Here is a 17810-nt window from a genome sequence, read left to right as displayed (position 1 = left end):
GGTCACTCAAAATCTAAACATAATCATTTGCTTATGTATCGTGTAATAAATTGAAAAATATACATTTGTAATCAGGGCCAAAGAAAAGAACAAAAGCATACATCAAAATCTAAACATTCAAAATAATCGGATACCTTCACTACAATGTTAACTTTGGAACTTATAATCTACAGTTAACAATCATCTTTGTTATGTTCTCGTATAAGCTGAAACACACGATCTAAAAGCTTCAACTCTTCAGGTTACCATAAGAACTGCTAAGTGCATTCATATATACGACCATACAAATGACTAAATGAGTGATTCCAGAGATCTAAATTCCACCATACAAAGGAATGGAATCAGATTCCAAAATGGTGAATTGCCTGGTTGAAACGTTGAACTGTTGGATGATGCACAGTGCCACTAGTAAAAAAGCACAACCAATAACTAACAGCATGTTTGATAAGGTGGATCCTAAAAATGATTGGTTAACAACCTTATCTGTAATAAAACCTTATCTGGTCAGTCAAAGAAACCTTTAACTTATGAGAAGAACATAAATATTGAAATAAACATTCAGAAAATGAGATTAATGATTTACCTGATTGTAGTTGTAGGCACTTGATTGTCGGAGTTTTCATTTCGATTTATTGGTGGTTATATGTGGTACAGATCCGGTTAGGTCGATTTGGCAATAGATGCTTGTACAATCAAATACTTGATCGGCATAAGATCGTCTTCTCTAATCAGAGGCCGATTTAGCAATGGAAGCTTCTCTAATCAAATACTCGATCGATCGTCCGAAATACAGTGGAGATGCGAATTTCGTTTCGTTTTTATAGAGAAGTCTGCAAACCTTGATTCATCAATATGAAGACGATGAGTGAAGACATTTAACTCCTTCTCAGACTTCATCGATAGCCAGATACGAACGCAATAAGATCTATTACGGGAGGTGATTACAGTGTAGGTTTTAATGGAGGCGGATATGGTGTAGGTTTAGGAGGAGACGATGGTGGTGATGTTGTTTTAAGGGAAGATCGGGGTACTCGATTCTCTCTGATGTTATCCTGATCAAATGAATCGCTTTCTCGAAGGCATAAAGATGTGTGTGTGTGTGTGTGTGTTTGTGTTTGTGAGGGAGAAAGAGGTGGGGGAGACGATGAGGAAGTCGATCAATTGATGGGGGTGACGATTATCGGAGGCGGCCATGGATTTCAAACGGTGGCTTCATCCAACAATCAACGATGAAGACGTGATGTAGGTGTAGAGAGACAGAGAGAGGCAGGATGAAGAGAGAGAGAGATAGGGGCAAAGTTAACGTGATTAAATCTGAAAAGGGGGAATCAATTACACTGTCCCAAAAATACCCCTGATACTTTTTAATAAGATGCCCCCATCCATTTTTATTTTCACATATTTACAAATATATCACAAAGCATCCTAACCCTCTATTATTTTAATCTAACGATCATTGTTTAGTTCTTGGGTTCTCATTAAACTTTGAGTTCTCAAATGATCCTTGCTCTATATATATAAATATATATATATATATATATATTAATATACCACAAAGTTTCCCGAGAACCCGAGAACCAAACCAGGGCCGTTAGATCAAAATAATAGAAGACTAGGATCATTTGTGGCATTTTTGTAAATACTTGAAAAAAAAATAACACGGGGGCATTGATAATTAAATGATTCAGGGGCATTTTAGTGATGAATTACCCTGAATCAGGTAAACCTCGTCCATCTCTCTATCTCTCTCTCTCTCTCTCTCTCACACACACATACACACATCCCACCTCCTACCGTCACATCGCCTCCAAAGACGACCCTCGCTCATGTTCTTCCTCATCGTCGTTATCTTTTGTCGTCGTTGATCTGGCAATTGGAATCGATTCCTCGCATGGATCTTATGAGTATCATCAGGAAACGCTTGATAATCTCCAAACTGCCATGGATAACGCCGGTATTCTCTATGCAGTTATGCTCGATACCAAAGTAAGTCCTCTCTATTCTCTACTAGATCTCCACTAATCGATCGATTGTTTGCAATCTGTTTTTTTGCATCATCTACACAGCAATGTCTAATTCTTTTAAGTGTTTATGCATCTAATATGGATCTAATTTTGACTTCGGTGGTAAAATTGAATACTTATGATATTGATTCTATCACTAAATGGTGTTCAAAAGTATAATCTAGTTCCCAATTATGTTGGGAGGTTGACTTTTTCATTATCATTTGATGACCACATATACTGCTTCTTAATTTGAAGCATGTCTTCAAAAGTTGTTCGTAGTCATTGAGATTGTGACCTAAATCTAATCTTGATACACACCTGTGTTATTCTATTTCATGTTCAAAGCCATTTCATGTTCTACAATCACTAATGCTACTGGTGTTTGCTTCGCAGTTGCAGAAACCGTCGTATGCAAACACCGCGTCGTATCCAAACCCAGGTCAGATTACATATTTCTTCTCTACAGTTGTTTGATTTCATAACCGTTTTCATCTTCTAGTTGGACTACATTTGAAAGGGTTCTTTAATATATGTTTCTAGGGCTTTCCTGATCATACTAGAACTCCCAGGGGGTGTTTGGATACGTGTCAAAACTCTAAACTTATTATTGTGATTTGAAGTTCAATATCAATGTTAGAGTGTTCGGGAAACTGATTATGATACGGATTGTTGATTAGCTAAGGTCAAAATAATCAGATGTTGAGATTAATTTGAAATCACCCAGCCATCCCTCTAAGTCACAATTACTGTTTAATCTACCTTGTATAGAGGAGCTGTTCACAGAGATGGGGATTATCACCGAGCTGTTCATGTGTGGATTTTTGCTGAAAGTACACAAGAACTTCTTCTACAACGACGAGCTGATTGCAAGGATTCATGGCCTGGATTATGGGATATCTCTAGTGATGGTCATATATCTGCTGGGGTTTCATCCCTTATCACTGTTAGGTAAATTACTGAACTCTCATGGAAGAAAATTTTGGATCTAATCATGGATATAAGTAATTAATTCATTGTTATATGTTTATTGTTTCCAGGAGAGAGCTTTAAGAAGAGCTTGGTCTGACACTCCCAAATGATGCCTTTGAATTACTTTTTGTTTTCCTGCAACAGAGGTAGACTTTACTTTCTTATTAACAGGTTTTTCATTAAGCTACAACGATTAAATGTTCTGATTTCCATTCCATGACTTGCTATTATTGTAAATTTGTAATTGTAGTGTCACAAATAATGGTAATTTCATTAATAATAAATTCGATGATGTTTATCTCGTTACAACAGTATCCCCAATTCTGTGATAACCCGAAATTTTCATTTGTATGATCTCTTCAGTCAAACATTTCAAATAATAGTCAAATACATTTTAAAACATTTTTGGCCGGTTTTAAGTCCATTTGGGTCTTTTTATTTTAATTTTCGTCAAACGATCAAATAAATGGAAGTGTTTTCTAGGAGCAATGTGTAACAATAAAACAACCAACACCTTAGTGTGGTGTTTACGGCCAAACAAGAGGAGTTTGGGCCGTAAACTCCGCTTCATCTTGAACTCATGCATATAGCATGAGTTTACTCCCCACTCCTTCATTTTACACTTCCAACTTCAAGAACACCTAACTTTTCTCTCAACTATCATAAGATCATCTCTTCAAATCCTCCAAAATGTAAGTATTTACTTCCTAGATTCGAACATGCAACAGTTAATCTAGTGATTATACATCATTTCATCCATGGATTCTTCATTTTTACTTAGATCTTCAAGTGTTCTTCAAAACACCAAGAACACACACTAGTGTTTTTGGGTCCTAAACACTCTTCCAAGCTTCATATAAGTAAGTATACTCTTCCTAGCCAGTTATTTGCTTAGTATACTTGTTAATCCATGGGAAGAACATCAAAATCCTCAAGAACATATGTGTTTACGGTCAAGGGAGATCCTTGAACAGTAAACACCACCAAGTGGTGTTTAGATGCCCCTAACACCTTCTATAGCTTGGATAAAAGACTAGAACCTCGCATGCATGACCCAGAAACACCAAAACACGATATGGTTAGGGAAAATATGAGTTTACGGCCGTAAACTCATGGGTTTACGACCGTAAACCCAAGTGTTTACGACCGTAAACTCTCAAAGTACCGTAAACTCCAAAAGTGAGCCATTTCGAGCCCTAATCACTTCCCAAGCCTTTGATGCAAACCTAGAACACTTCTTTGTGAGGTATAAGACCTTAAAACACTCAAATTCACCATTACCATGAGTTTACGGCCGTAAACTCATGGGGGAAATGGTCCAGAAACCGTAAACACATATAGGGTTACCATTTGAGGACTAAACTCCAATGTGAGGCCATACTCTCCTTAGATACAACCCTTTAGCACTCCTAGCACTTGAAACTAAGTGTTTCCATATATTAGAGTGTCTTTCTTGATTATTTAGTTATTAAATAACTAGTTAGATACATTTATGTATCACTACATGTTACATAGGATCAGTGTGTGTGTTCAAGTCCTCACTTGACACCTAGCATCCTACCCGGCACTTCCATCCAATCCACTCACTACAGGTGAGTTCATACCCCTAAATCAACCTTTTAAATGATTTTAAATGCTTTTATGGGGGGGATACAAGTTGAACTGTTATAGTTATTGTACCAATCACATGTGATTAATAACTAGAACAGACTACAAGATTTTGCTACTGGTTTCAAATTACCATCAAACTTTGGATTTTCAAGTGTTTCAAACCTTTTATCAAACTCTTTAAATGCCAAAACTGTTTTCAAACTCTTTTAAACTTGCTTTATTTTCAAACCCATATCTATACTAATATATTTATATAAGTAAGACTTGAAGGACTTAGGACTGATAGCTCGCCTTATTTCCTGTTCCTTGTTTGGTTGTGGACTTAGGGTATTTTTGTTATTTGTCAGATTGTCGTTGAATTCTTAGTTATATATCATATATATTTGTGTTGGATATAAAACTCTTCACTTCAGTTCAGTACCTTTGTGTATCAAAGGCATGCAACCAACATCACTATTTAACTATAATAGGTATAGTTAAGGATTACTACTCATTACTACTATCACAATGACACCTACTAGAGTCAGTACAGTTATGAGTCAATACATGCTCAATACTATACAAAGAGAATACTATATACTATACAACAGAACACTCTATACATTATACCAGAAAATACATTATACAATATACAAGAGAATATACTATAATTAGAATGGGACATACTACTTCTCGATACGACACTTCACAGTGGTATCACCGTGTAACCAGAGTCTCCTGGAGGGAGAGCGGGCATTGTGTGTATAGATCTATACGGGACAGACACTCCCACATCCCGACTGCTAGCTACGGTCCCAGCCGAAAAGCCAAGGGGTGACAAAATGTCACATCACTACATATGACTCGGAGGGTCATCAGTTATTCGATCGTCAATCAGCATGGTTACATACGAGTTCACATTCAAACCTTTAATTACACATTAAGAATTAAAGGCCAAACAGGCTCCCCGAGGTGTATTGTACATTTAATACTACCTGGAGTCTGCATTTTATTACATTTAGCCGGCAGTGCCACTACTGGGGTAAAACCTTATTCTTCCAATTACTTTACATGAATAAAGTCTAAAACTACATTTTCTTACTGATAGTTTCACTGGGGAAAACTTTTACATTTTCAAAGGATCAAACATGCAAACAAACGGGTCTTGGTAGAAGACTACTTTTACTGGAAAATATAGGATTTTCTAGGGAGTATACTATTTTCAAACATTGATATTAGCTATTATACTACATCGTTGTAAACATTTTTATACAAGCAATGACACTAAATACTTATGAACTCACCAGCTTTATGTTGATAAACTCTTTCAAAATAATTTGTATTCTCAAGTCATCAGTAGACGGGTACAGATGAAGCTTTTGAGAAGATGGAGCACATGCAAGACTCATCTTTTATTTTGATTATACTTTTGGTGTCTTACAAACTGTACAGAACACGCTTGTATTACAATTATTATATTAATGCAATGGATGTTGTTGCTTGTCTTTACTATTATGCATTGTTATGATACTGTACATGACGTCCTCCACCCCAGAACGTATTCCGCCGTTCCGGTTTTGGGGTGTGACAGATTGGTATCAGAGCATTGTTTATAGTGAATCAAGTATATCAACCCATAAAAGATATACGAACTATAAACACATCGGGAATAAAACGCTCTGACCAAGAATATATACTTTTAAATAATAAAATATTTAACTAAGTATATATATACATTTATCCATACCAGTGTCAGTATCATACTAGAACAGAACAAAAGTATTACGATTGTTGAACATCACAATTAGGCTTAGAGACATATGGTCAAACCTAAGGGGATATAGCCTGATCAACTATATTTTCTGAGGAGTGACTACCATGTGCCTAAGAATGATTGTGGTGTTGCAACAAGTCTAAAAACTTACCAACACTACTACAAGAGCATTAGAACAAGAATACCATAGGAGTATTCTGCATTACCATGAATTATATATGTGAGAACCAAAAAGGTCGTTACTAGTAGGACAATAGTTGTTATGTGGATACACTAAGGGTACATGTGACTAAGACGCTATAGACTTAGAATCTGTGATCTTTGTTTTACTTCCTGTTCCTTGTTTGGTTGTGGATTTGGAGTTAGGGTCACTTATTCGAAGGTCTATCCTGTTTTGGTTGCATGTAATTGGTATGCACTATGCAAGTATTGAATCAACTAATAACGATCATCTTATAAGTATCTTAGATTAGTACGTCTATTTACTATTCTTTCCCCATTCTCGCGTAGATAGCATGGCTGGCTTTCATCTCCCTGGCGATCCGTACTATCCGAACCAAGGCATTGGAGGATGGCTTGATGATGAGCCAGAAGATGATCACCCAATCCCTCTGGATGATCACCATGCAGAAGGCTTTTCTGATAGCTCCGACTCCGAACCAGAAGTCAACAACCTACCCCTAGTAGCTCCAAACCTCAACCCCCATCCGGCATTTCAAGGTCCCACTCCCATGTGGGCAACAACCTTGAACCAATGGAGTGATGAGCAGGGTCAGCCCTTACCCTTCAACGGAAACCGAAGCTTTTACAATATAACCGAGGGAGGATCAGCTGACCGAGTCCTGCCCATCATGGTCCGAAGGATTGCTAGGAACGTCGAGCAAGGTCATGCAGCCATCGACCGAGTAGTGGAAATTGACGCCAACTCTGGCCTTAACACAGTCCGCATTCGCCAACTCAAAGAGGCTATGGATAGGACTAGGAGGACCAATGAGGCTCTGCAGCAACAGCTAGCTGCATCCCGAGCTGAAGTCATGGAACTTTGAGTGCGTCAGAGGGTGCATGAGCGACATCTTCAGGAAGTTGTACGTCAACTGGCAGAACTGAGGGTTCGCCCAAGGGATACCCATTGCTAGTAGATGATGTTAACTAATCTCTCTCTTTTGATTAAGGAATAGCCTATCTTTTCTGTGCTCTGTAGAGCACTTGTCTGTAAACACTCCTAACTTTTAAAGTACTCTAGCTAGACTTCTAAGCTGTCAACATTTTCCCTTATAGTTTGATGTAAGACCTACTGTTAGGTCACTTTTCCTGAACTCATTTTACATCATTAATACCAGTAATATTGGCAGTTATCTAACCTATGGGAAAGTTTGTACTTTCGTATTTCCCTACTCTGTTGTTATGCTTCTATCTAACAATTGGACTATGGTGATTTAGTCCATGAAACACTCTCACCATACTTACATTCGATACTTACTATTGTCATCATTTTCATGAAATTTCAGTAAAAGATGCCGCCTCGCAAGCGTCCAACCAGAAACACGCCTGCAAATCAAACTCCACCACCACCACCACCTCCGCAGTTCGATGCGGTAATGTTTCAGGCAGCTGTAACCGTAGCTGTGACCGCAGCTATGGCCCAAATAAATTATGGTGATGCAAGTGGAGCCGGAATGGGCACCAACTCTAGACATGGTGAAATCCACCCACGTACACAGGGGTGTACCTATAAGGATTTCATGAACTGCAAACCAACATTCTTCAATAGGACCGGAGGGATCATTGCACTGTCCCAATGGATCGAAAGAACTGAAGCCATCTTCGAGATGTGCTCGTGCCCCGAAGAAAGCAAGATAAAGTTCGCTGCTTGCACCTTCACTAAAAGGGCCCTGACATGGTGGAATGGCCATGTCAAATCACTCTCTTTGGTAACAGCCAACGCCATGGGCTGGGACATACTGAAAGACCTTCTGACAAGGGAGTACTGCCCTAGGAGCGAAATCCAAAAACTCGAGGAGGAACTCTAGAACCTCAAGATGAAGGGGACCGACATAGTGGCTTATACAGCCAGGTTCTGCGACCTGGTGACTCTGTGTCCTAACATGGTCCCCATCGAAGGCAAGAAAATTGAAAGATACATCTAGGGTTTAGTGCCCCCGTATCGAGGGAACGTTCTAGCATCACACCCTACGACCTTTGACAGCGCCAAGGAATTAGCCTAAAGGTTGATTGATCATGAAGTTCCTTACACTCCGTCAGCAACCACAACGGTTTTCACTGCACCGACCAAGACATCCGACAACAAAAGGAAGCGGTGGGACCGAAAGAAGGGTAAATCAGCCCAATCCTCTTCAAAGAACCAACAGACGGTGGCTGTCCATGCTGCCACTACCCCTGCTGCCCCTGTACCAGCCAAAACATATGCAAGGAACCTACCCAAGTGCACTAAGTGCTCTTTCCATCATAACGGCCCCTGCCGTGAGATGCACTACACTAATTGCGACCGGAAGGGCCATACCCCCCGGTTTTGCAGAGCACAACCCAAACCCATCACCCAGGTCCCCAGTGCAGGAGTAAGCCAGGCCTGCTACGGGTGCGGCGAGGTAGTGCACTTCAAAAGGAACTGTCCGAAAGCTGGGAGTACTGGAGGAACAGGGAGACTGCTTGCTATTGGCCACAATGAAGCAGTAACAGACCCCACAGTAGTCACTGGTACGTTCCTTCTCGATAACTCTTATGCTTGTATCCTATTTGATAGTGGGGCAGAGAAGAGTTTCGTAAACCAAAACTTTAAACACTTACTTAAACAATCACCGCAACCACTAAAAGAAACCTTCGTCATAGAAATGGCTAACGGAAAGACAGAGAGTTCTAACGAGATCTACATAGGTAGTACCCTCACGCTAGATAACCATTCGTTTCCAATCGACCTCATACCAGTAGAAATCAAGAGCTTCGATGTCATTGTGGGCATGGAATGGTTGAGTCTCCATCGTACCGATATTCTGTGTTTCGACAAAGCAATCCGTCTAAACCTACCAAATAACGAAACCTTGTTGATCTACGGAGACAAACCCAGTACGAGCCTCTGTATCATCTCAAGTATTCAAGCCCAGAAGTACTTGCGTAAGGAACATCGTGCATTCCTTGCACACGTCGTCGATACAAGCCAGAAAACAAAAGACCTAAAAGACTTCCCCGTAGTACGCGATTTCCCCGACATCTTTTCGGAAGAGCTACCAGGTTTACCTCCGCAACGACAAGTCGAGTTCCGAATCGACTTAATCCCAGGAGCTACCCCTATAGCCAAATCGCCCTATCGTCTAGCGCCTGCTGAGATGCAAGAATTGTCCGGTCAACTTAACGAACTGCTCAGCAAGGGCTTTATAAGACCAAGTTTCTCACCCTGGGGAGCGTCGGTCTTGTTCGTAAAGAAGAAAGACGGATCGTTCCGTATGTGCATCGATTATAGGGAACTCAACAAGCTGACGGTCAAGAATTGTTACCCTCTTCCTCGCATAGACGATTTATTTGACCAACTGCAGGGGGCGAGCTACTTTTCCAAGATTGATCTAAGATCCGGGTATCACCAGTTACGAGTGCTTGAGGAGGATGTCCCGAAGACAGCCTTCCGAACTCGTTACGGACACTACGAGTTCGTAGTGATGCCATTCGGACTGACCAATGCGCCCGCAGTATTCATGGACTTGATGAATAGAGTATGTCGTCCTTACTTGGATCTGTTTGTCATCGTCTTCATTGATGATATACTTATCTACTCTCGAAGTGAGGAAGAACATAACGATCATCTGCGACAAGTCTTGGAAACTTTACGATCGTAGAAGCTATATGCGAAGTTCTCTAAATGCGAATTTTGGATCCGAAGAGTCGGATTCTTAGGACACGTGGTTAGCAAGGAGGGAATCCACGTGGACCCATCCAAAATTAAGGCTATTGAGAAATGGTCAGCACCGAAGACGCCTACGGAAATTCGTTAATTTTTAGGCCTCGCTGGCTACTACCGTAGGTTCATTCAAAACTTCTCTCGAATCGCGAAACCCCTGACTACATTGACCCAGAAAGGCGTGGCCTTTGACTGGGAAGAGAAACAAGAGAAAGCATTCCAAACCCTGAAGCGAGCCTTATGCATCGCACCGATACTATCCCTCCCCGAAGGGATAGAAGACTTCGTGGTATACTGCGATGCATCTAACCAAGGCCTCGGCTGTGTTCTGATGCAACGAGGAAAGGTCATCGCTTATGCCTCAAGACAGCTGAAGACACGGGAGGTCAACTACACCACACACGACCTCGAATTAGGAGCGGTTGTGTTCGCCCTAAAAATATGGAGACACTACCTGTATGGTACGAAGAGCACCATCTATACCGACCACAAAAGCCTCCAACACATCTTCAACCAGAAAGAGCTCAACATGAGACAACGACGGTGGGTCGATCTACTCAATGACTACGAATGCGAAATTCATTATCATCCGGGTAAAGCCAACGTAGTAGCAGACGCCCTAAGTCGAAAAGAATATTCTAGCCGAAGAGTCAAGTCACTAACAATGACTATCCATTCGCATCTATCCGCACAAATTAAGGAGGCTCAGCTCGAAGCTTTGAAACCTGAAAATGTAGCGGGAGAATCCCTGCGAAGAATGGATAAGAACCTGGAAGCCAAGGGTGACGGAGCCTTATATCTCATGGACCGGATCTGGACACCGAAGCACGGTGGCTTCAGAGACTTAGTCATGAAGGAAGCGCATAATACTCGATATTCCGTCCACCCAGGTTCAGATAAGATGTATCCGGATCTCAAGAAGTCATACTGGTGGCCTAACATGAAAGCGGAGATTGCTACCTTCGTAAGTAAATGCCTTACTTGCGCGAAGGTCAAGGTCGAATACCAGAAACCGTCAGGTCTACTCCAACAACCGGAGATACCTGAGTGGAAGTGGGAGCGGATCACTATGGACTTCATAACCAAGTTACCCAATACAGCGGGTGCACTTGATACCATATGGGTCATCGTCGACAGGTTGACCAAGTCCGCACACTTCCTACCCATCAAAGAAACCGACAAGATGGAGAAGCTCACAAGAACATACATTAGGGAGATAGTACGGCTGCATGGTGTTCCTATATCTATTATCTCAGATAGAGATAGTAGATTCACTTCGAGGTTCTGGCAGTCATTACAAAGCTCCTTAGGAACGAGGCTGGACATGAGTACGGCCTACCATTCACAGACCGACGGACAAAGTGAGAGGACTATCCAAACTTTGGAAGATATGCTGCGAGCCTGTGTGATCGACTTTGGTAAGGCGTGGGATACCCACTTACCCCTTGTCGAATTCTCATACAAAAACAGTTATCACACGAGCATCAAGGCTGCTCCATTTGAAGCTCTCCATGGCCGGAAGTGCAGATCCCCTATGTGCTGGGCTGAAGTAGGTGACACTCAGTTAGCTAAGGGACGAGTTCCTGACAGCACTCTCACGGGTCCGGAAATCATTCGGGAAACAACAGAGAAGATCGTTCAGATTCGTGAACGATTGAAAGCCTCTAGAGATCGACAGAAAAGCTACGCAGACAAACGAAGGAAACCTTTGGAGTTCCAGGTGGGAGACCGAGTCCTTTTGAAAGTCTCACCCTGGAAAGGCTTGATACGCTTCGGAAAGCGTGGAAAGCTAAATCCAAGATACATAGGGCCTTTCGAGATTCTCGCTAGAATCGGCCCCGTAGCTTACAAACTCAACTTACCCCACGAGCTTAGTAACATACATCCTACCTTCCACGTTTCGAACTTGAAAAAGTGCCTATCCGACGAGACTCTTGTAATCCCACTCGACGAGATCGAGATCAACGAGAGCCTCAACTTCGTGGAGGAACTTGTAGAGATCATGGACCGAGAGGTCAAACGAACCAAGCAAAGCCGTATCCCAATCGTGAAGGTTCGCTGGAACGCCAAGCGAGGACCGGAATTCACATGGGAGCACGAGGATTAGATGAAACTTAAATATCCTCATCTCTTTACGTAGTTATGTTGTAAAAACTTAGTTGCTTGAACTCTAATTTCGGGACGAAATTCCCTCTAACGGGGGGATGATGTGACAACCCGAAATTTTCATTTGTATGATCTCTTCAGTCAAACATTTCAAATAATAGTCAAATACATTTTAAAACATTTATGGCCGGTTTTAAGTCCATTTTGGGTGTTTTTATTTTAATTTTCGTCAAACGATCAAATAAATGGAAGTGTTTTCTAGGAGCAATGTGTAACAATAAAACAACCAACACCTTAGTGTGGTGTTTACGGCCAAACAAGAGGAGTTTGGGCCATAAACTCCTCTTCACCTTGAACTCATGTATAAAGCATGAGTTTACTCCCCACTCCTTCATTTTACACTTCCAACTTCAAGAACAGCCAACTTTTCTCTCAACTATCATAAGATCATCTCTTCAAATCCGCCAAAATGTAAGTATTTCCTTCCTAGATTCGAACATGCAACACTTAATCTAGTGATTATACATCATTTCATCCATGGATTCTTCATTTTTACTTAGATCTTCAAGTCTTCTTCAAAACACCAAGAACACACACTAGTGTTTTTGGGTCCTAAACACTCTTCCAAGCTTCATGTAAGTAAGTATACTCCTCCTAGCTAGTTATTTGCTTAGTATACTTCTTAATCCATGTGAAGAACATCAAAATCCTCAAGAACATATGTGTTTACGGTCAAGGGAGATCCTTAAACCGTAAACACCACCAAGTGGTGTTTAGATGCCCCTAACACCTTCTATAGCTTGGATAAAAGACTAGAACCTCGCATGCATGACCCAGAAACACCAAAACACGATATGGTTAGGGAAAACATGAGTTTACGGCCGTAAACTCATGGGTTTACGACCGTAAACCCAAGTGTTTACGACCGTAAACTCTTAAAGGTGGTCCAAGGACCGTAAACTCCAAAAGTGAGCCATTTCGAGCCCTAATCACTTCCCAAGCCCTTGATGCAAACCTAGAACACTTATTTGTGAGGTATTAGACCTTAAAACACTCAAATGCACCATTACCATGAGTTTACGGCCGTAAACTCATGGGGGAAATGGTCCATAAACCGTAAACACATATAGGGTTACCATTTGAGGAGTAAACTCCAATGTGAGGCCATACTCTCCTTAGATACAACCCTTTAGCACTTCTAGCACTTGAAACTAAGTGTTTCTATATATTAGAGTGTCTTTACTTGATTATTTAGTTATTAAATAACTAATTAGATACATTTATGTATCACTACATGTTACATAGGATCAGTGTGTGTGTTCAAGTCCTCACTTGACACCTAGCATCCTACCCGGCACTTCCATACAATCCACTCACTGCAGGTGAGTTCATACCCCTAAATCAACCTTTTAAATGATTTTAAATGCTTTTATGGGGGGATACAAGTTGAACTGTTATAGTTATTGTACCAATCACATGTGATTAATAACTAGAACAGACTACAAGATTTTGCTACTGGTTTCAAATTACCATCAAACTTTGGATTTTCAAGTGTTTCAAACCTTTTATCAAACTCTTTAAATGCCAAAACTGTTTTCAAACTCTTTTAAACTTGCTTTATTTTCAAACCCATATCTATACTAATATATTTATATAAGAAAGACTTGAAGGACTTAGGACTGATAGCTCGCCTTATTTCCTGTTCCTTGTTTGGTTGTGGACTTAGGGTATTTTTGTTATTTGTCAGATTGTCGTTGAATTCTTAGTTATATATCATATATATTTGTGTTGGATATAAAACTCTTCACTTCAGTTCAGTACCTTTGTGTATCAAAGGCATGCAACCAACATCATTATTTAACTATAATAGGTATAGTTAAGGATTACTACTCATTACTACTATCACAATGACACCTACTAGAGTCAGTACAGTTATGAGTCAATACATGCTCAATACTATACAAAGAGAATACTATATACTATACAAGAGAACACTCTATACATTATACCAGAAAATACATTATACAATATACAAGAGAATATACTATAATTAGAATGTGACATACTACTTCTCGATACGACACTTCACAGTGGTATCACCGTGTAACCAGAGTCTCCTGGAGGGAGAGCGGGCATTGTGTGTATAGATCTATACGGGACAGACACTCCCACATCCCGACTGCTAGCTACAGTCCCAGCCGAAAGGCCAAGGGGTGACAAAATGTCACATCACTACATATGACTCGGAGGGTCATCAGTTATTCGATCGTCAATCAACATGGTTACATACGAGTTCACATTCAAACCTTTAATTACACATTAAGAATTAAAGGCCAAACAGGCTCCCCGAGGTGTATTGTACATTTAATACTACCTGGAGTCTGCATTTTATTACATTTAGCCGGCAGTGCCACTGCTGGGGTAAAACCTTATTTTCCCAATTACTTTACATGAATAAAGTCTAAAACTACATTTTCTTACTGATAGTTTCACTGGGGAAAACTTTTACATTTTCAAAGGATCAAACATGCAAACAAATGGGTCTTGGTAGAAGACTACTTTGACTGGAAAATATAGGATTTTCTAGGCAGTATACTATTTTCAAACATTGATATTAGCTATTATACTACATCGTTGTAAACATTTTTATACAAGCAATGACACTGAATACTTATGAACTCACCAGCTTTATGCTGATAACCTCTTTCAAAATAACTTGTATTCTCAAGTCATCAGTAGACAGGTACAGATGAAGCTTTTGAGAAGATGGAGCACATGCAAGACTCATCTTTTATTTTGATTATACTTTTCGTGTCTTACAAACTGTACAGAACACGCTTGTATTACAATTATTATATTAATGCAATGGATGTTATTGCTTGTCTTTACTATTATGCATTGTTATGATATTGTACATGACGTCCTCCACCCCAGAACGTATTCCGTCGTTCCGGTTTTGGGGTGTGACAAATTCCCTTGGAGGCTTTTACTCTTCCGGTGATGTATAATTCAATCATTTTTTATTTTGAGAATATATACCAAACTTTTATAAAGTTGTTATTGAAAATTTGAAATCTAAACATGTGCTTGTTCTTTTTCTTTCAGGAATCTGAAGTTTCTGCTGTTAAGTATATCTCCATTGAGGAGTATAAGCAGGCCCTTGCTAAAGAAGATCCTAAGTATGTTCCCTACAGTCTAGAGGGGCAATATGGTCAACTTTTTGACATAATTATGAAAAGGTACCAGTGCAATGTGGAAGCACCGAGTTTGGATCTTCAAAAGAAGCTCAATCGTTATGCTCCTATCTCACTTACTGTAGAGGTTTCATAATTGTATTCTCACTTTAGCATCAACTTTACTACAATATGAATTATTTTTTTAATATTAATCTTTATTCTTTTTCCACAGTTGACCGGTTTGACCAAGGAGGACAAGGAAGCATTAGTGTTACTCATTCATGCTGCAAGCATGATGGATGATATTTTCCACCAGCAGGTTTTGTTCAGCAATCCATCTCTAAGATAATGGTTAAAGGGGAATGCTCATAAGTCTCATTGTGACAAATTGAAATGGAGTTATTATTCAGTAAACAAAAGCCCATGGTAAGACCCTGTTCTGCAAATACCTTATAAGACCACCCATCATATCTTTGGTATTTGTGTAAATTAAGGTTATTTGGTTTTGTAGGTCTTGCCTTGATGAAAATGAAGCATTTTTGACGACTACAAAATCTGTAATTAGATTACTTCCGGAATCAACAAAGCCGATTCCAGGTTGGAATGGAATTGAATACAAGGCTGCCTTTCCCATGAAGAAACCATCTGGTGCTAATTTCTACCCCTCAGACATGGATAAAATGGTAAAGTTTTTTATTTTTACAAGTGGAAAAATTGTAGATTATTTCTTGTTGACTCAGATGAGACAAAAAATACAAATTTTCCCCAACAAGAAGGTGTGAAAAAGATGTTAAATTTCATTTTTCCAATTGCAGGTGACCATGCTGCAAGGATATTTAACCCTGGAGCTGTAACATCAGGCTACAAAACAAAACAAGTAATAAAAAATCATTTCCCCTTTTATTTAAAAAAAATCGTTACAAATCTACAGTTATTCACATTACTAATCACATGTTATTAGTAATGTGAATCGTTATGGTACTATGTATTATTAATCGCATGTTATTCATATGTTATTCACATATGAATCACATGTAATTCATATATGAATTAGATTTGATTCACATGTAATTTACATATGAATTACATGTGATTCACATGTAAATCACATATGAATTACATGTGATTCATATGTAAATCACATATGTGTTATATGTGATTCACATGTAAATCACAAGTGAATCACATATCAATTACATGTGATTCACATGTAAATCACAAGTGAATTACATGTGATTCACATGTAAATCACAAGTGAATCACATATGAATTACGTCTATATGCACACATGCATTTTGTGTAAGTGTTCTTCGTTAATGAAGCATTCTTGCCAAAGAGTTGATGAAGCATTCGTTAAATTTCATTTTTCTAATTGCAGGTGACCATGCTGCAAGGATATTTAACCCTGGAGCTGTAACATCAGGCTACAAAACAAAACAGGTAATAAAAAATCATTTCCCCTTTTATTTAAAAAAATCGTTATGAATCTACAGTTATTCACATTACTAATCACATGTTATTAGTAATGTGAATTGTTATGGTTCTGTGTATTATTAATCACATGTTATTCACATATGAATCACATGTAATTCACATATTAATTACATCTGATTCACATGTAAATCACATATGAATTACATGTGATTCACATGTAAATCATATATGTGTTATATGTGATTCACATGTAATTCACATATTAATCACATATATTTCAATGTAAATCACAAGTGAATCACATATCAATTACATGCGATTCAGATGTAAATCACAAGTGAATTACATGTGATTTGATGAAGTATTCGTTAAATTTCATTTTTCCAATTGCAGGTGACCATGCTGCAAGGATATTTAACCCTGGAGCTGTAACATCAGGCTACAAAACAAAACAGGTAATAAAAAATCATTTCCCCTTTTATTTAAAAAAAAATCGTTATGAATCTACAGTTATTCACATTACTAATCACATGTTATTAGTAATGTGAATTGTTATGATACTGTGTATTATTAATCACATGTTATGAACATGTTATTCACATATGAATCACATGTAATTCATATGTGCAATAGATTTGATTCACATAACAACTGTAAGCATAAATGCTTAGTGAGTTCCCCAAAATACCACATACCACACATACGCCTTTCCAGGCCATAACTCTGTAGGATCTTCTGATCCATGTGTCTCAGTGACTTCCGTCCCAAATCCCGGTAGACCTTCCGATCCTACCCGTATCGACCTTCCGGTCCGTAACCTCTTGACCTTCCGGTCCATATCATCTTGA

General features: G+C 39.3%; 1 pseudogene; it reads left to right on the top strand.

Annotated features, from left to right (window-relative positions):
* Window positions 1-2341: 2341 nt before the first annotated feature.
* Window positions 2342-17502, top strand: LOC145157425 (nudix hydrolase 3-like; annotated as a pseudogene).
* The last annotated feature ends 308 nt before the right edge of the window (window positions 17503-17810 follow it).

Source organism: Lactuca virosa, chromosome 2 (assembly GCF_052849685.1).
Source record: "Lactuca virosa cultivar CGN04683 chromosome 2, Lactuca_virosa_CGN04683_v6, whole genome shotgun sequence".
Classification (NCBI taxonomy): domain Eukaryota; kingdom Viridiplantae; phylum Streptophyta; class Magnoliopsida; order Asterales; family Asteraceae; genus Lactuca; species Lactuca virosa.
Note: the sequence above shows the minus strand (reverse complement) of the source record. Positions and strands in the feature narration are given on the sequence as shown.